We start from the raw sequence: 21,058 nt of genomic DNA, 5'->3' as shown, positions 1-21,058 counted from the left end.
GACCGGGCAGACACCAGTCCCTGGGAGGATGCGGCGCTCAGTACCAGCTGAGTATTTACGGGGTTTAAACCGCCAGCCAATCACAGCTCGCCTTCTGTCCCAGCCCACACGTCGCCACACGTTCCCTGTCTCCCACGTGACCCCGCCCCCTGGTTGCTGGCTCGCTCTGGCGCGCCACCTGCTGGGCGCTTGTGTTCACGACCATTGCGCGGTGATAGACAGGTGGCTGAGCCAATGCCCCGGAGCTCGCTGGTGTCATTCACCGGTTTTTCTCCTTCATAGCGTTGTAGCGCCCCGGAGGGAGGGAGGAGTCCAGCCCGGTGATGTCACACGTCTTGAAGACAAGGGGGCTGTCTCTCGGTTCTGCAGGGTGAAGTAAGACGGGATCGGTGCTGTGTACGAGACTGGGATTGGAGCCTGCTGCAGCAGCTAGATGCGATGCATGGAGGATGGGGAGGACGCATGATCCGGGTAAGCCGTGTCTGCAGCCGTGCAGGGATGCTGGGCATTGTGGTCCTGGGGCTGCAGTGCAGGGATGGGACACGATCCCTGGTCACTCCGCATTGTGTGATCACCTTGGATGGATGGAGAGTTGGCACTGCAGTGCCCGGGCACCCCTGCCAGTGCCGTGACCTCCAGCCCTGTCATATGTGATGGGATCTCATCATGTGTGGTGATCACATGTCAGATGCAGCAGTCACCATCCATCCTCCCACATGTCACATCATGGGATCCTATGGAAACATCTGGATGTGTCAGCCCCATAGTGTCCTATTAGCACATCCATTGTGGTGTCACATGGTATACCGTACCACCGGGGTATGGATGCTGACTGGAATACCTGGGTATCTTTTGTAGTGTCACGTGATGCTGATATGGGGTCACATTGTCGGCGTCACATGTTCTCGTCATATTGGGGTATATGGTGAGCGCCGTCATCACTCCCCGCTGTATAATGTACTAGGAGCCCTGCTACACGTCTGCCCTATGTATTATGGTGCCACTGGGCTCTGTTTTCACTACAGAAAATTGCCAGCCAGGTGGCAACCCTACCTGCTGTGTGCCAGCCTGACCCAGTATATGACCGGGAGGTTTGTCAGGTTAATATTGTCCATATACATTTTGGCTGAATGCAATGAATGACTGGCAGATGCCCGCCGGTCTTGGGCTACCGTGGTAGTGGTACCAGATCTCCACGTGATAGTATACAATGTATGTAGCATGTCGGACGGCATCTGTTTAGTGTATGTGGCCTGGGCACTGTCCATGGTACATGAGGCCTGGAGATGTCTCGTGGTGTGGAATGATTTACCATATTCTTCTACGGTTGTACATTGTTCCATTTTGCGATCGATCATTTGGAGCTTTCTCTTTCGGTGTAATCAGATATGTTTCTGCGGATGTCGCCCATCATGGTGATCACTCCGGAGCACACACAGCCCGTAGAGGGCCCCTGTCCAAGATCACTATATAGGTCCCGGCTGTCCACATAGAGCAGAACTCCACCGGCTTTGGAGGTGGACGTGTCCCCCTTACCTCTTGGGCCCCTGCCCAGATTGTATTAAGGGGATATCCGCCGCTGGGTTCATTTATATATAGACTTTTCATGGTTGTGTGAGGAGGGGCTTAATTATTTCAGTTAGTAGATAAATTGCCGAAATTTCTCAAAAATCCCTTCCAAACGTGATCGAGGTTGTTTTTGTAGCATGTGTATAGATCTCATAGATCTCTGCAGCCATTCACTTAGATGAATGACGGGTCTTGTGTGAATATTCTCCAAGGCTGCTCATGTATATTATATCCTCTGGCCAACAGCTATAGCTCCCAAATCTCCTCCATACGCATGCACACAAGTATGCACATATCCTCTTTCAGAAGGGGGGATAAACAGCTATCTTCTCCCTGTCCTGTCACAGAGTTTACAACAATTTCTTTACAATGACAGGTGACACCTCTATACACAGCTGATAACCGAGAATCCACCAGTCCTCATTGGTGATGTCACAGCTGACCTCTCCCCTCCCTTCACAATGACTTGCACACGCTAATTAGATGCTTCATTACAGAAGATGGGGCAGCGTCTTTTATTGTGGCGAATGTTCATGTTACTTTCCTGAAGCAGTTGGAAGTTTGAGTCTAAAATGTCCCAGTGTGAAACTTGTAAGATTTAATAATAGTGATGAGTGAGCACTACCATGCTCGGGTGCTCGGTACTCTTAACGATTAATGATGAGCGAGCACTACCATGCTCGGGTGCTTGGTACTCGTAACGATTAGTGATCAGTCAGTACTACCATGCTCGGGGGCTCGGTACTCGTAACAATTAATGATGAGCGAGCACTACCATGCTCGGTACTTGATACTTGTAATGATTAGTGATGAGTGAGCCCTACCATGCTCGGGGGCTCGGTACTCATAACGATTAGTGATGAGCGAGCACTACCATGCTCGGGTGCTCGATACTTGTAATGATTAGTGATGAGTGAGCCCTATCATGCTCGGGGGCTCGGTACTTGTAACGATTAGTGATGAGCGAGCACTACAATGCTTGGGTGCTCGGTACTCGTAATGATTAGTGATCAGTCAGTACTACAATGCTCGGGTGCTCGGTACTAGTAATGATTAGTGATGAGCGAGCACTACCATGCTCGGGTGCTTGGTACTAGTAATGATTAGTGATGAGCGAGCACTACCATGCTTGGGTGCTCAGTACTCGTAATGATTAGTGATGATTGAGCACTACCATGCTCGGGTTCTCGGTACTCATAATGATTAGTGATCAGTCAGTACTACCATGCTTGGGTGCTCAGTACTCGTAATGATTAGTGATCAGTCAGTACTACCATGCTCGGGTGCTCAGTACTCGTAATGATTAGTGATGAGCGAGCACTACCATGCTCGGGTGCTCAATACTCGTAATGATTAGTGATGAGCGAGCACTACCATGCTTGGGTGCTCGGTACTCATAATGATTAGTGATCAGTCAGTACTACCATGCTCGGGTGCTCAGTATTCGTAATGATTAGTGATGAGCGAGCACTACCATGCTTGGGTGCTCAGTACTCATAATGATAAGTGAGCACTACCATGCTCGGGTGCTCGGTACTCATAATGATTAGTGATGAGCGAGCACTACCATGCTCAGGTACTCGGTACTCTGTAAGAGCAGTTGATGCTTGGATGGGCGTGACACAAGCACCTGAGTATAATGGAAGTAAGTGGAGAACTCTTGCATTTTTTTAGATTTTCCTGAAGAATGCTTGAGTTGTCCATTGACTTCCATTATACTCGGTACTATAGTCGTTCCCATCTGAGCATCCAACGGCTCTTAAAGAGTACGGAGCCCCTGAGCATGGTAGCGCTCACTCATCATTCATGATTCTTATTTTTAATATAGGTTTTTGCCAGGTATAAAAAAAAACATTGCCACAAATGTTTAAGAAACACGGTTCACATAAAAGCCTGATTTAAACAATTGGTCATTTTCTGAAGATTACTTCTATTAAAGAACAACAGAACATGGTATGTTGAAATCCAACTGTCCAGCATGTTACGAGACTGAGGTGTCCTCACATACTAGATAATCGGCCAGTCCCAATAAAGGCGCTCTATTTGTCTGATGTTTTGATGTGTAGGGCCAGCCTTGGGCTATGTTCACACTTTGTGTTGTGTTATAGCTCCAACCTGTAAATGGGACGGGTGTGTAATGGATGGCCAGGGGATACAAAAAGCCCTATGAAGACCCTAAGACTGGGATCCTTGAACTCTGGAGGTACCCTTAAAGGTAGTGAGGTCCAGGCCTCCGACATGGCCCTGCCTCCTGTCCTGGCTCTGATGACCAAGTCCCCACCACACACACCATTCAGGGGATCGACCAGGATGGAAATCCCAAAAACAACACCAAATATGAAAAACAGGCAGGGGTAAAATAAAACCTCATGCACACCTAAAAACTACACCAGGGAGCAACCAAAGGTATAAGGGTAGGGGTAACAAGGGAAAGGAGGTAATAACAAAACCATACAACAATCGACAAACCACAGCAGACAGCAACAACCACATCCTCTCTGCTCCTGGGCTAGCTCCAAACTGAGTTGAATAACCAGCAACCTCTTCAGGAAGCAGAGGGATTAAATACAGCCTGGAAGTGCTATACCGAAGACAGCTGAGCAAGTCTGCTGCTGCACCAGGGAAGGGATTAACCCTAAAATGCCCAAAGGAAAATAGTAATATTTAAATGTGCATGGTCTCGGATGGTAATGGAGAACTCTGATCCTGAGCCTGTCCTTATACACGTGACACAACCTTGTTTATTCCTCTATTACAAAAAAACATGCACACAAAACATCATAACCAACTAGGCCCCTTTGGTTTCCAAAGTGTATTGATTATAACTTTTTGTCGAAGAGCTGTGGAATAACTAAATGGAACCGGTAAATCTGTTCTCCAACTTGTCAGAAGTAGACAACTCAGAGGGTTATGTATACGGAGAGATTCTTTGCTATATGATGGGATGTACTTTGTGTTCCCCTAGGTGTTTGGCTATATATATATATATATATATATATATATATATATATATATATATATATATATATATATATATATATATATATATTTCTTTTTCTTTTTTTTTTTCTTTTCTTATGACTGCTCTGAGTAGTTCACACAGTTATATATTTCCAGTATTTATACATTGTAACCAGCCTTTCAATGGTAATGAAGCATATTTACTAACAATTGTGACATAGAAGAGCAAATAATACAAGAAAGCTGCTACTTTGTATTGTTTGTATCCTGTTTTCCACTATAGAGCGGACCGCCGATACACTTGTAGGGTGCTTGCCATTGCCATACTTGGTTAATGGGTGGTGAAGATAAGGACCACACCGTGATCAGAGCATCATCTCAGGACCATGTGTTCAGTCAAAGTGACAAACCAAGTCATTGTCAGACCCCCCCTTTCCTAATTATAGTGTTTCTGCCGTCTTTTGAATGGTCGCTGAAGAATGACTACGCAGACATCTCTGTGACCCCTTCCTCTAATTTATGACTATGTACTCTCTTTTACAATACCCCAAACTGGAGGCGATAGACCCAAATAACTTAGTTGGATTAGGTCCTATAAGAGATCCCCCAGTTCTACAAGTTATCAGCCATCTAAAGAGGATTGTTATAGAGATTGTAAATGCAAGGATTGTCGAAGTGGAAGATGCGCAGAGGAAAATATGTTGGACCTGTGTTACCCTTTATGTGTCATTACAGCAGATGAAGTTCAGAGATATTGAGTAATATCATTTGTTGGTCTGAAATGGCAACGAATTTCAAGGCATAATAGCTACAGTTGTCTCTTGTTTTTATGACTGCAGGGCTTTACACCTTGAAAAGGGTTAAAACCAGTCCAATATGTTTTTTTTCTCTACATATCTTCCATGATTGGGGCCATTGGGACTCTCTGACTACCCCGGAGAGGCAGCCGTGATCGGAGTGATTGCACTACATGCGCAGTTGGTTGTTGTGTCTAGTACACACCAAACTAAGTGTGTGAGACTCCACCTCTGCATACATTGTTACTGTATACTGTCTTACATTCTGCCAGTTTTTAATCTTTTCCAGTACTTTGCATTGGTAGAAGAGTTAGGTACCATATATTCCATTGTAGATCACCCCATGACTTATTATTAGGGACTTTTTACTGCTTTGTACTAGTCCAAACAGGAGAAACCCTGCAAAAAGCCACATTTGTGCTCCTAAGGGGCCTACATTGTTTGTTCACACCTGATCATAAGGAGCTTATTAGCCTACATGTCTAAAATGGAACTATTCAAATGGGAGTGAAGTTTTGCATCTCTATCTCCTTAAAGAGAATCTGTCTGCAGGTTTTCGCTACCAGATCTGACAGCAGCATGATGTAGGCAAAGAGATCCTGAATCCAATGATGTAACACGCCAGCACGCCGCTTCCATGGATTGACACCTCACTGAATGTGTACAATCTCTATACAGAGCCTGGTGTGGGCTGGGACAGCTCCCTGGGCTCAGCTACATGACTAAATGTAAAAAAATCAGATTGTGTCAGAAAGGCTGCAGCCAGTAATCTGGTTGCATTGGTTACTGGTTACTGGCTGCAGCCTTTCTGACACAATCTGATTTTTTTAGATTTAGTCATGTAGCTGAGCCCAGGGAGCTGTCCCAGCCCACACCAGGCTCTGTATAGAGATTGTACACATTCAGTGAGGTGTCAATCCATGGAAGCGGTGTGCTGGACTGCAGGCTACACAAGTTTCTAGTCCTGTAATGGTAAGGGTCCAGCTGCTTAAACAAATATAGCAAATAAACAAAAGATTGGATTGTGACAAAACAGGCATGCCTGAACTTTCGGTGTTAACTCTTGCTGCATGCTGGCTTCGTCATAGCAAAAACCTGCTGACAGATTCCCTTTAACTCTTGTTATTCAGTGGACCTATAGTTTGCAGATTTTCAATATTACAACTTCTGAAATGCTCCCAAATGTATAGTTCCTAAAAGGAACCACGAGCTGCATGAATCGGAGTCTGGCTGCTTAATTGTAGCTAGGTATATTTTTCTGTGAAACTGGCTGGGGACTATAGGGGGAGAGGAGACTAGTCTGTATCTTCCCATAACTGGCTTGTCCTAGTGCCTTTCTGGGTGATTGACAGGTCTCTTAAGGGCCATTTACACGCTGCGACATCGCTAATGATATATCGTCGGGTTCACGGTGTTTGTGACGCACATCCGGCGTCGTTAGCGACATCGCAGCATGTGACACGTACGAGCGACCTTCAATGATCGCAAAAGAGGTAAAAATCGTTGGTTTTGGAGAGGTCGTTTATTTACCAAAAATCGTTGTATGTGCAGTAATGAGGCTGTTCCTCGTTTTTGCGGCCGCACACATCGCTATGTGTGACACTGCAGGAACGACGAACATCTCCTACCTGCGTCCACCGGAAAAGAAGGAAGGAAGGAGGTGGGCGGGATCTTCTGCTCGCTCATCTCCGCCCCTCCACTGCTATTGGACGGCTGCCGTGTGACGTCGCTGTGACGCCGCACAAACTGCCCCCTTAGAAAGGAGGCGGATCGCCGGCCAGAGCGACGTCGCAGGGAAGGTAAGTCCGTGTAACGGGTGTAAGCGATGTTGTGCGCCACAATTAGCGATTTGCGCGTGTCGCACAACCGACGGGGGCAGGTACGCTTGCTAGCGATATCGGTATCGATATCGCAGTGTGTAAAGTACCCTTTATAGTGCCGTTCTCTTCATCTTTATTGACAACTCACAATTATCCAATCACATGCTTCCTTTCTATTCCCCTTCTGCGGTTTTATTTGAATTGTAACTTATTTAAGGCGTTTTTGAATTGTTTTATTTAATATTGTGGTTCTCCTGGTTAAGCTGCGAAACGCGTAGTGAATAAACCATTTTACTCCATTCTTCCACCTTCTTGGATATCCTGGCTTAGGAGCAGCGCAGACTACTACTCCATCCTCCTACTAACAGTGCCGGGGGCAGCACTGGACCAGTCTCCTCCTCGGTTATGGTCCTCAGCAGGATCTTCTAATTATATTTTATGTAAAACACTGGAGTGTTCCAGAGAGAACTATACAAACAGACATGAGACATTGTGCGAAGTTCTTGCTTTCACAGTGACATTTTGTAGAATTAACGTCTACTCTCCTGCCCAGCAACAATATAGACAATAGGGTAGCAGACATCAGACATAGCAGCTCATGTAAATCAACGTCTTGGGAATGTGCAGAGTTATTTGAAGCAAGTCCCTTCCAAAAAAACCTCTTTAAAAATGAGTGAAATTATTCTAGTCATTAGTGAAATGATTGTAAGGATTCATTGCTTGTCAGAAGTTCATCTATTGAGAATTTTTCTTCTGCTTCAGGTTTTGAAAAATTCCTAGTAGGAGAAAAGAAAGTGCATGTCACTTCTTTGAAGTGTTTTCTGATGGAAAATGCTCCGAACTAGGACCCGTCCGATCCTAACCCCAAACAACGCTTCAGGGAAAGAAAACTCCGCATAAACCATGCAAAACAACTTGAGGAAACAAAAAACTCCCCGAACAAGGAGTGCTTACAGAAGCCTTTCCACCAGAAAACTCATCCTCAAAAAAGCTGTGTGTGCACTTACCCCTAGGCTCTGCTCTCTTGTATGTCTGATCTCTTTGTAATTGATCCAGTATTAATAATACAGGTGCCTCTCAATAAATTAGAATATCATCAAAAAGTTAATTTATTTCTGTAATTCAATACAAAAATGGAAACACATATATTATATAGTCATTACACACAGAGTGATCTATTTCAAATGTTTATTTCTGTTAATGTTGATGATTATGGCTTACAGCCAATGAAACCCCAAAAGTCATTATCTCAGAAAATTAGAATATTATATAAGACCAACTGAAAAATGATTTTTAACAAATGTTGGCGCCTACTGAAAAGTCTGTAAAGTAAATGCCTCAGTACTTGATCGGGGCTCCTTTTGCATGAAGTACTGCATCAATGCGGCGCGGCATGGAGTCGATCAGTCTGTGGCACTGCTGAGGTATTATGGAAGCTCAGGTTTCTTTGATAACAATGCAGACAAGCTGAAGGCTGCTATGTCTGGTGTCTGCCATCTTCCTCTTGACAATACCCCATAGGTTCTCTATGGGGTTTAGGTCAGGTGAGTTTGATGGCCAATCAAGCACAGTGATACTGGGGTTATTAAACCAGGTATTGGTACTTTTGGCAGCATGGACAGATGCCAAGTCCTGCTGGAAAATGAAATTTCCATCTCCAAAAGCTTGTCAGCAGAGGGAAGCATGAAGTGCACTAAAATTTCCTGGTAGACGACTGTGCTGACTTTGGTCTTGATAAAACACAGTGGACCTACACCAGCAGATGACACGGCTCTCCAAACCATCACTGATTGTGGAACCTTCACACTAGACTTGAAGCAGCTTTGATTGTGGCCTCTCCACTCTTCCTCCAGACTCTGAGACCACAATTTCCAAATGAAATGCAAAATTTTCTTTCATCTGAAAACAACACCTTGGGCCACTGAGCAACAATCAAACAATCAAGCTCTTTTTCACCTTGGCCCAGGTAAGACGCTTTTAACGTCTGTTGGTCATGAGTGGCTTGTCACAGGATGCGACAGTTGTAGCCGATGTCCTGGATACGTCTCTGTGTGGTGGCTCTTGAAGCACTGACTCCAGCAGCAGTCCACTCCTTGTAAATCTCCCCAAATTTTTGAATGGCCTTTCCTTAACAATCCTATCAAGGCTGCGGTTATCCTGGTTGCTTGTGCACCTTTTTCTACTACACCTTTTCCTTCCACTCAACCTTCCATTAATATGCTTGGATACAGCACTCTGTGAACAGCCAGCTTCTTTAGCAATGACTTTTTGTGACTTACCCTTCTTGTGGAGTGCGTCAGTTACTGCTTTCTGGACATCTGTCAAGTCAGCAGTCTTCCCCGTGATTGTGTAGCCTACAGAACCAGACTAAGGGACCATTTTAAATGCTTAGGAAGCCTTTGCAGGTATTTTGTAGTAATTATTCTAATTTTCTGAGATAATGATTTTTGGGTTTTCATTGGCTATAATCATCAACATTTACAGAAATAAACACTTGAAATAGATCACTCTGTGTGTAATGATCCTATCCCAATATGTTGTAGTTGTAATAATAAATTATATTGGCAAATACCTCCAATTAGAAATGCAGTATAGCTCTCCTGAAGAGCTATGTCACTTATCTCATGTGCAAGGCATTAGGTATCCATGGTTACGACCAGTACCAACTAACTGTTCCTATATGCATGGATATATGCATGCATATACCTTGGATACCTAAGCTGCAATGGATTGCACATTAGGTAAATGAGGTAAGAGGCAGCTTTTCAGAAGAACTATTTTACATTTCTAATTGGAGGGATTTGCTAATATTATTATTACACTTATTAAATATTAGCATACGATCTTGGAGATGGGAATACCACTTTAACGGAGCTTTTTGAAATGCGCTACAATATTATTTAACAGTTAATTTGCAGCATGAGATTAACGTAGACTGACTTCTACACAAAAAGCCATTCGCAAGATGGGAACAGGCACTGAACAAGCAGGGAATGCTGACATACCTGAGCTCAGGAGCCTACAGAATTGTGAAGGTAGTTGTGATACATGGCTTTGCAAAAATGAACAATATACAGTATTTACATATAGTGGAATCTATAGAAAACAGTCTAATGAGATTAACAAGCTGAGTAATCCTTGTACCTGTCTGCAGGGTTTTAGTATTTTTAAAGGGAAGCTGTCATTATGAAAATGCCGTCCAATCTGCCGGGATCATGTCATAGAGCTGAGGGAGCTGAGCAGATTGATAAATAACATTATGATAAAAGATTCAGTATAACCTGTGTTTTACTCATTTAATTGTCAGCTCTTTCTGGGATTTTCAGGGCAGTGGGTGGTCCTGTCTGTGATTGACACTTGTGTGTATAGTAACAGACACTGATAGGACCGCCCACTGCACTGAAAATCCCAGAAAGGGCTGACAAATGAGTAAAACACAGGTTATACTGAATCTTTTATCATAATGCTATATATCAATCTGCTCAGCTCCCCCTGCTCTACAACATGATCCCGGCAGATTGGACGGCATTTTCATGGGCACAAGTTCCCTTTAACCCTATTATTTCCAGAGTTTAGGGGGACTAGTGCTCTTGATTGTTATATGTGTCACCTTCTGGGCTACAGACACATTTTAGCCAAGATTGTGATTTTCTGCTCTACACTTGTCCTTCCATGATTTATATGGCCAGGCTTGGACCATGAAAAGGCCGGCAGTCTGCTGCTATTTTGGCACTGGAGCTACTAGATGCTGAGTAAGCAGTGATTCACGACCGTCTGTCTCGGGATTAATGGCGTTTACAATAAATGGGATATTAAGAATTTGTAGAGAAAATAGGAGTATGATGAGTTTTATTTAGGCATCTGACAGAAGTGTTCCTTCTTGGCTTGCCTGGTATATTAGCATTTTGATATCATAGGGATTTCAAGACTTAAGAGATGCAAAATGCACATTCTTAAATTTCAGTATCCGATAAACAAACCTGCAATCAGCTAATAAGAGGAAAGCGGAGTCTAAACATCACATAGCAATAACCATAGGCAACGCGGATCCTGTAACTGGCTGGTGCTGCGGTTATGGCCAGAAAGTCTCATACTGCAAGCTTGTAACCAGAAACTGTTCACCTCGGCAGCCTCGTGACTACATAACCTCAGTGTCTGAGTGCACACTGACATCTTGTGTTACTGCGCATAGTTTGGCCTCCTGCCTGGCCGGTCACCCAAGTCTTCCCTATAGGTCATAAATCACAGCTGTACTTACAGCAGGGGTCTGTTACTTATAGCAAATTGTATGGACACTATGTGAAGGGCCCAAGCCACCGCGGTGGATGCAATAAATTGTCAGAGGATATAGGCATCAGTCAATGCGAATACATTGGAGAGCACATGTAAAAACTGCCACAAGATTGATATGGCGTAAAGAAATAGTGCACACACGCACCACACTTCTAAAATGTGACCGCAATACTTTGTCCTGTGTCTAACTGATCGGAAATCTGCATTAAAGTTATAACTTAAACAGAAGTGGCTTTTTTGTTCTTTTGCTGTTCTAGAGTTTTCGTTACAAAGGCGCGTGATTCACAGGATTCGCTAGGGACATAGGTTTACTTTGCTCAGTATAGTTACCTTGTTTGCCTCGCCCATTTGGCAAAGACTATAAAATTATATACTAAATAAAAGGACCATATCTCTGTAACAGTATGGCAGATTAAAAAAGAAAAGGATACTGCATACTCAGGGGAGCAGCGGGAAAAAAATAAGAGCAAAAAATGTCCACTTTGGACTTGGTGACAGGTCCAATTAAAATAAGATCAGACCGTCGAACGCTTTAGAAAGTGATTTGTTTTTTTCTCTCCTTAGATCTGGTATTTCATTGCCAAACTTTGATTTATTGCTGCAAATTTTGATGAAAGGGGAATTGAATGAAATTTGAGGAATTCTAATACAATGAGGTGATGTCCTCTAATATTTGAATATAAAGACTTGCTGCAACATTGTCCTCCCAAGGCCCCAAAAAGAGCGGGGTTGTCCACCTTCAGGGGCAATTGTCTTATCTTTCTTAAATACTTGTACTTTGGGCTATAATTTTTGCAATTGGGTTGCATTAGTAATTTTGCACCGCTTGTCTATGTGTTAACTCATGGTGGCTACAGAATGAGTAAGGGGGGTGTTACACGGGACGATATATCGTGCGATCGCAGCCGCCCCCATCATTTGTGCGTCACGGGCAATTTGTTGCCCGGGTCAAACAAAGTCGTTAACCCCTGTCACATGTACTTACCTCCCAAACGACCTCACTGTGGGCGGCGAACATCCTCTTCCTGAAGGGGGAGGGACGTTCGGCGTCACAGCGACGTCACACAGCGGCTGCCCAATAGAAGTGGAGGAGCGGAGATGAGCGGGACGTAACATCCCGCCCACCTCCTTCCTTCCGCATTGCCGGCGGCCGCAGGTAAGCTGCAGTTTGTCATTCCCGAGGTGTCATGTGGAGCGACGTGTGCTGCTTCGGGAACGATGAACAACCGGCACGCAGGAGGAGGAACAATTTTATAGAAATGAGCGACGTGTCAACGAGCAACGATAAGGTGAGTATTTTTGCTCGTTCACAGTCGTTCAGTGGTGTCACACGATACGATATCTCTAACGATGCAGGATGTGCGTCACAAACTCTGTGACCCCGCCGACATATCGTTAGCTATATCGTCCCGTGTACGAAATATTGAGGTAAAAAAATTAATTAAATACGTACCGTGTGAACACGCCTAAAGCTTTTTTATCATGATAGTTGTGGCATCCCAGTACAAGAGTCGGGAGCTGTAAACATATAACATATTTATCCATTTATAGTATCTGCCATTGTAGCACATTGATTTGTTAAACTGAGACCATAGTCTGTTTTCACATCTCCTTGTATTACAGTGGGAGTATGTGGGTTCTCCTAACCCAAACTCCACAGCCTGATATATGCCTATGCCAATCCATATTACGGTCCATACTCAGGCCGTGATACATCCATGTGTGAAACCAGCCTTACTCGTGTATGTAATTATTAGGCCACGTGTACATGTTGAGTATTTGGTGATTTCTTTCCCTTCAGTATTTGTAGCCAAAAACAGGAGTGGGTGATAAATACAGAAGTGATGACGTATTTCTATGATACTTTTCCTCTGATTGTTCCACTTCTGATTTTGGCTACAAATACTGAGGTAAAAAACTCACAAAATACTCAACGTGTGCACATGGCCTTACTCGTATATCCACATGTAGCTTATTTGTTGAATAAATTAGGTTTATTACATGCGAGTTTATATCTGTAGCTACTTCATGGTATTTTTTTCAAGCCACATTCAGATGAAATGGGCAGTTTCGGTGATTTCGGCGCTTAAACTGCCACATGTGTATATTCCATATATGATATATAGATATATACATTGTCACTAATCACTACTGACAGTGCTCGGCCCTAAGCACAATGGAAATGCTGCAGACACAGATTCAAATAGGCATCTCTAAGAGCAAGGTATAGCACTGCCGACATCTCCGAGAAGTAGGCAAAGTGTGGAAGATAATATATCGGAAAGGGAGTAGACTCAATCACAGATATAAAACAGCAGAAGCCTGAAACACAAACACCCTAACTCGTAAGAAAGATCAAAGACCCTCTTACTCTATAACTTAATATTTCTTCATAATTTATCTATAACCTTGAAAGTAAATTCTCTCTAGAATGGTAAGAATCTAGCATCAATTACTTGGGTATCAAAGTATCTTCACCCTACAAAACGTTGTATAAATATAATTGTTAACCTCTTTTGTACAAAAGTAAAATGGACACAGAAACTTACTGAAGTCTCTTGGTTTGGAAGAATATCAGATGTTAAAAAGTTAATCTTCACTACATTTTTACACTTATTAAGGACCCTCCCAATAAACCTTCCTAAGATTTTCTTCACAAAGATCTACACAAAAAAACATAAATAATTATATAAAACTTAAAAAAAAAAACAAGCATGGCCTTCAAGCTACATTTGTACATCTCTGTAAATTGTATGTGTTTTGTACAATTTTTTTATTTTTTTTTTGTTTTTTTTTTTATCAGATAACACACAGAACCGCATAGTTTCATGGATCTTTTCACTCAACCGTGAAATTTGTAATTCTGTGTATGAATCAGATTGTCTCGTTCTGAGCCGATTTTAAGGATCAGAATAGGACACACTTAATAGGTCTGTGTGCTGTCTGAGAAAAAAAACGGTATCACTGACTATATATTGATATTCCCTCAAAATTAAAAGCTCACTGAAGAGAGATAATAAAACATACGGTAACAGTTTTTGTGGTAAAACTACCTGGTTTAAGAGCATAAAAATTCAAAGATTAAAAAATGGTTAGATTTTCTATTTTTTTGCAAAGTTTTTGATATTTTCATAAAGGCGAAAAAATATTGACCAAAATATAACCCTAAAATGAAGTACAATATTCCATGAAAAAAAATCTCAGAATCACTGGGATATGTTGAAATTGTCTCTCCAGGGAGGAAGGAGAGGATTGTAGCGATACCGAGTGCGATAGTCCCCGCCCCCGTCGCACATGCGATATCTTTTGATAGCTGCTGTAGCGAACATTATCGCTACGGCAGCTTCACATGGACTTACCTTCCCTGCGACGTCGCTCTGGCCGGCGAACCGCCTCCTTCCTAAGGGGGCGGGTCGTGCGACGTCACAGCGACGTCACACGGCAGGCGGCCAATAGAAGCTAAGGGGCGGAGATGAGCGGGACGTAAACATCCCGCCCACCTCCTTCCTTCCTCATTGCAGGCGGGACGCAGGTAAGGCGATGTTACTCGCTCCTGCGGCTTCATACACAGCGATGTGTGCTGCCGCAGGAACAAGGAACAACATCGTACCTGTCGCTGCAGCGACATTATGGAAATGCCCGACACTACACCGATCATACAATTTTGACACTTTTGCGCTCGTTAATCGTAGTAAAAACGATTCACATACTCCGATGTCGACAACGACGCCGGATGTGCGTCACTTTTGATTTGACCCCACCGACATTGCAGCTGCGATGTCGTAGTGTGCAAAGTACCCCTAAGGGCTCGTGCGCACGTGTGCGTCCTGCATGCATTTACGCTGCGTTTAGCGCTGCAGCGTAAATGCATGCCTCCTGCATCCCCTGCACAATCTATGAAGATTGTGCATAATCCGTGCGCACGATGCTTTTTTTGATTGCAGCGATTTGCATGCTGAAATTTTGATCCAAATCCGTGCTTTCAAAAATGCAGCATGTCACTTCTTTTGTGCGCTTTGGATGCTGCTCCCACTCTGTCTATGGTGGGATCAGCATCCCAAGCGCATGAAATCGGCATTTTTTTCTGCAGAAACACTGCATAATGCAGTGTTTCTGCAGCAATTTGAATCGCACATGCACTTCCAAATCACTGCAGATTTTTCAGCATGGACAATACGCAACATGCGCACATGCCCTAAAAGTCAAAAGTGGCCCTTTAATGAGCCTTGCCAAATGACTTAGGATTTATACCAGATTAGAACCCTAATTTGCAGATACGGTGTTCGGGGTGATTGCCCCTCGTCAGTGCAAAGTATGGGATCTGATCTGGCTGTATGAGAAGCTATAGTGGGTACTAAAAGGAAAACTTTTCTCCTTGCAGAGACCTGACAAACTAATCTGGCTGCCAGTGAGGGGTCTTGTTGAAGTGTTCCGGAGTTTTTAACTCATAAAATGGACCTGATCTGAATTGAGAAATTGAGGCTTAGTTATTAATGTAAAAAGGGGCTCAGGCCTTAAGGGGATAAACAGAAACTTGTGATTGAGGCCTTATACATAGTAGAATTTAATTAACACCGCAATTAGCATTTCTATTTATTACCATTCAAGTTATGCCTCCTCAATTTAGAATATTAATGTGTAAAATATTAATTCTAGCAAAAATAAGTGGCCACATATTGTAAGAGTCCCTCCATCCCATTATTAAAGGAGACCGTTGTCTCTGTAAATAATACCTATATGTATGAGAAATGTATTGTATATGGCAGCTACTACTACAAAACTTGTTAGAGAATTTGGGAACTTTCTGCAAAAGAACATGTACAATAACATGTTGGACTTACAGTGCCTACAAATAGTATTCAACCCCCTGCAGATTTAGCAGGTTTGATAAGATGCAAATACGTTAGAGCCTGCAAACTTCAAACAAGAGCAGGATTTATTAACAGATGCATAAATCTTACAAACCAACAAGTTATGTTGCTCAGTTAAATTTTAATAAATTTTCAACATAAAAGTGTGGGTCAATTATTATTCAACCCCTAGGTTTAATATTTTGTGGAATAACCCTTGTTTGCAATTACAGCTAATAATCGTCTTTTATAAGACCTGATCAGGCCGGCACAGGTCTCTGGAGTTATCTTGGCCCACTCCTCCATGCAGATCTTCTCCAAGTTATCTAGGTTCTTTGGGTATCTCATGTGGACTTTAATCTTGAGCTCCTTACACAAATTTTCAATTGGGTTAAGGTCAGGAGACTGACTAGGCCACTGCAACACCTTGATTTTTTCCCTCTTGAACCAGGCCTTGGTTTTCTTGGCTGTGTGCTTTGGGTTGTTGTCTTGTTGGAAGATGAAATGACGACCCATCTTAAGATCCTTGATGGAGGAGCGGAGGTTCTTGGCCAAAATCTCCAGGTAGGCCGTTCTATCCATCTTCCCATGGATACGGACCAGATGGCCAGGCCCCTTGGCTGAGAAACAGCCCCACAGCATGATGCTGCCACCACCATGCTTGACTGTAGGGATGGTATTCCTGGGGTCGTATGCAGTGCCATCCAGTCTCCAAACGTCACGTGTGTGGTTGGCACCAAAGATCTCGATCTTGGTCTCATCAGACCAGAGAACCTTGAACCAGTCTGTCTCAGAGTCCTCCAAGTGATCATGAGCAAACTGTAGACGAGCCTTGACATGACGCTTTGAAAGTAAAGGTACCTTACGGGCTCGTCTGGGACGGAGACCATTGCGGTGGAGTACGTTACTTATGGTATTGACTGAAACCAATGTCCCCACTACCGTGAGATCTTCCCGGAGCTCCTTCCTTGTTGTCCTTGGGTTAGCCTTGACTCTTCGGACAAGCCTGACCTCGGCACGGGTGGAAATTTTCAAAGGCTGTCCAGGCCGTGGAAGGCTAACAGTAGTTCCATAAGCCTTCCACTTCCGGATGATGCTCCCAACAGTGGAGACAGGTAGGCCCAACTCCTTGGAAAGGGTTTTGTACCCCTTGCCAGCCTTGTGACCCTCCACGATCTTGTCTCTGATGGCCTTGGAATGCTCCTTTGTCTTTCCCATGTTGACCAAGTGAGTGCTGTTCACAAGAGGGTCTTAATTACTCAGAAAAGGCTGGAAAAAGAGATAATTAATCCAAACATGTGAAGCTCATTGTTCTTTGTGCCTGAAATACTTCTTAATACTTTAGGGGAACCAAACAGAATTCTTGTGGTTTGAGGGGTTGAATAATAAATGACCCTCTGAATAAACTTTTCACAATTTAAAAAAAAAAAAAAAATAAAAAAAGACATAACATTCTTTTTTGCTGCAGTGCATTTCACACTTCCAGGCTGATCTACAGTCCAAATGTCACAATACCAAGTTAATTCCGAATGTGTAAACCTGCTAAATCTGCAGGGGGTTGAATACTACTTGTAGGCACTGTACAAGAACCATAGTATCTTCTGTCACGATTCCTACCTGGAGAATGTCAGGAAAGCCTGAAATGTTTTGTTTAAATTGTCAGTTATTCTGAAACATGATTGTTCCACGAACAAAATACATTTTAATCAAAAGGTCTTGCAATAATTTACACAATTTAATTGTGTTAAAAAAAGGTTGCTGTGCAGAGATCTAATATATGTGTCCCTACTGTGTAATGGCTGTGTCTGACCGTACAGGGACATGGTCTGATTACACCAGTTTCTGGAATATGACAATAAGAAAGAAAATAAAAAATGTTTTGCCATAAAGACCAAAACTTGCTGTGGCACTAAGGAGTTAAAGAAATCCACTTATTTATATGAAGAGCAATTCATAGAACTGCATAATATTACAGAATGGCTATGGAAATATATTCTTGTAGGTTATGTTCACCTCAGCTTACACTACGTTTTAACAATGATCCTCCCAAAGGATTTCATGTAGCTTAATCTGAGATGAAAGAATGTATTTATCGAGAGAAAATAGGTAGAGAATTGAGTTAGTTTTAGTGCGAAGTGCTGTGATGTGTTCTATGACTTAATTATATGTGAACAACGTAAGCTGCAATGTATGAGGCTAAACAGAACTGAGATGTAGAGGAGGCATTGAAGAGGAGAGCTGACAAAATTAAGCAAGCAAGCAGCAGAAAATGCAACAATAAAAATGTGAATATATTATTAAAATTATTATTTCACGGCCTTCAGCTCGATCTCGAGCCATGGCGACTTGAAGAACTCTCTGTAGGAAGATCGATCTTGTGCAAACCTAGATTGGTCCACCAGGGTCCTCTCTGCCGTTTTCTTGATAGTATCGGTCATGATCCAGGCCTGTACTGGCCGCTGTGGTTTGCTTATTTCACCCAGCTCCCACCTAGTCATGTCAGGGGTTAACTCCTCCCTGCCTCGCTCTGTTTTTTGGGACACCATATACTGGCGCTGCACCTCCAGCTCAGTGCCAGTGATAGTTTATCCTCTGCAGCGTGTGTTACTAGCTCCGGTGAGTTACTTGATTTGTCCTGCCTCCCAGCTACCTTGTTCTAACGCATACCCTCCTCCATTTGTTCTTCCGTCCCAGTCCCTGACTACCTGCCCCTGTCAACTGTGTACCCATCCCTGTCTGCCTTTTCCCGGTCCCGACCTGTTTATCCTTCTCCCTTGTTTGTTCTTGGACTTTCCAGCATCTGACCTGTATCCACGTTCCTGATTTCAGCCTCCATCTCTCCCTTCTGCTATATCCGTGACTTCTCGGCTTCTGACTCTCTGCTATCACCTGACCACGATTTGACTACCCCTGTACTATTGTTGAGACCTCTTGCTGCCAGCCTGGTTTAATGACTACTCTGCTGCCCTTTGGTGGTTTGCCTGCTAACTACAGTCTGAAGCTACACTGCTGGTAGCTTCAGCGTCTCCCTACGTACAGTGTGACAGTATCAAGCCATCGGGTTGTTGGTCTTCCTCTTCGCCTTGTTCCTTCTCTTCTTCCCACCATTATGTTTTTCTCCAGTGATTGCTCACTTCATATGATGTGTCCAAAGTAGGTAAGTTATTGCTTGGTGATCCTTGCTTCAAGTGACATGTCTGACTTAATTTGTTCCAAAATATATTTGTTTGTTCTCCTTGCCATCCATGGTATTGATAACGTTCTTCTCTAGCACCACATTATGAAGGCGTTGATTCTTCTTCTGTCTTGTTCCTTTATCGTCCAGTTTTTGCATCCATATGTTACCACAAAAAAGACCAGACTATGTATGAGCCGTGACTTTATCAACAGTAAATGTTCCTCGATTTAAAGACGTTGTCCAGTGACTTCATTGTTGATTTGCCCATAGCTATTCTTCTGTTGACTTCTAGTCTTTTGCATCTTGAATAATTATTGATCCGAGCCGGTTGAAGTCCTTTACAACTTCCAGTATTTCACTGTTCATCTCAAAAGTGTCCCAGTCATACTTGGCAGTAGTCAATATCTTTGTATTCTTTATTTTGAGTAGGAGTCCCATGTTTGAGCTTTCCATCTTGACACTCCATAATAAGTCCTTCATTCTATTTATGCTTGTTACTATCAATACTGTGTTGTTTGCATATTTAAGATTGTTGATGATACGTCCAGCAATTTTGATTCTTTCTTTTTCAGTGAGTCCAGCCTTCCTGAAAGTAGTTTCTGCACATATAGTAAATTGAAGAGAAATTGTGACAGAATGAAGCCTTCTTTGAAACCTTGCTCTACTTTGAACCTTGCCATGTCATCATGTTCCTTTCGGACTGTTGCTTCTTGGTCAATGTAAAAGTTCCTCATGAGGCTGATCAGATGGTTTGGCATACCCATATCCTTCATGGCATTCCAAAGTTTCTCGTCATCAACACAGTCAAAGGCTTTGCTGTAATTGATGAAGCAAAAATAGAGCACCTTGTTACATTCTTTGGCCTTTTCCACTGTCCATCCTATTTTAAAAATTACATTTCTTGTTCCGTTAGTGACGCACATCCGGCATCGTCAGAGATATCGTACCGTGTGACACCTTCGAACGACTGTGAACGAGCAAACATATTCACCTTATTGTTGCTCGTTGACACGTCGTTCATTTTCATAATCTCGTTCCTCCTTCTGCGCGTCGGTTGTTCGTCGCTCCCGTGGCAGCACACATCGCTCCGTGTGACACCATGGGAACGACGAACACAGCTTACCTGCGTCCCGCGGAAGGAAGGAGGTGGGCGGGATGTTTAATTCCCGCTCATCTCCGCCCCTCCGCTTCTATTGGCCGGATGCTTATGACATCGCTGTGACGCCGAACGTCCCTCTCCCTTCAGGAAGTGGATGTTCGCCGCCCACAGCGAGGTCGTCTGGCAGGTAAGTACGTGTGAGAGGGGGTTAACTACTTTGTGCACCACGGGCAACTAATTGCCCGTGACGCACAAATGACGGAGGCGGGTGCAATCGCTTATGCGATCGCACGATTTTTCGTCCCGTGTGACGCCCGCATAAGCTGAACAGATTGATATGTAGATTTATGGAAAAGATTCTGTATAACTTGTTTTTTCATTAACATTCTTGCTCATTCTGGACTTGCAGTCAAGTGGGCGGTGAAGGTGCTCAAGGACGAGATTACTTTCCTCTTATACCACTGGGCACATCGGGTATGCTGCTTTGTGAC

General features: G+C 43.4%; 1 protein-coding gene across 2 annotated transcripts in view; it reads left to right on the top strand.

Annotated features, from left to right (window-relative positions):
- Positions 1-294: 294 nt before the first annotated feature.
- The window catches only part of OTUD7A (OTU deubiquitinase 7A), a 445,034-nt gene continuing 424,270 nt past the window's right edge, over positions 295-21,058 (top strand). For both annotated transcript variants that reach the window (XM_075345683.1, XM_075345682.1), the window contains exon 1: positions 295-471. The gene's annotated coding sequence lies outside the window, so the exon portion shown is untranslated. The remainder of the gene's footprint in view (positions 472-21,058) is intronic.

The sequence above is a fragment of the Anomaloglossus baeobatrachus genome, chromosome 4, assembly GCF_048569485.1.
Source record: "Anomaloglossus baeobatrachus isolate aAnoBae1 chromosome 4, aAnoBae1.hap1, whole genome shotgun sequence".
Classification (NCBI taxonomy): Eukaryota; Metazoa; Chordata; class Amphibia; order Anura; family Aromobatidae; genus Anomaloglossus; species Anomaloglossus baeobatrachus.
This window is presented reverse-complemented; position numbering and strand designations above follow the sequence as displayed.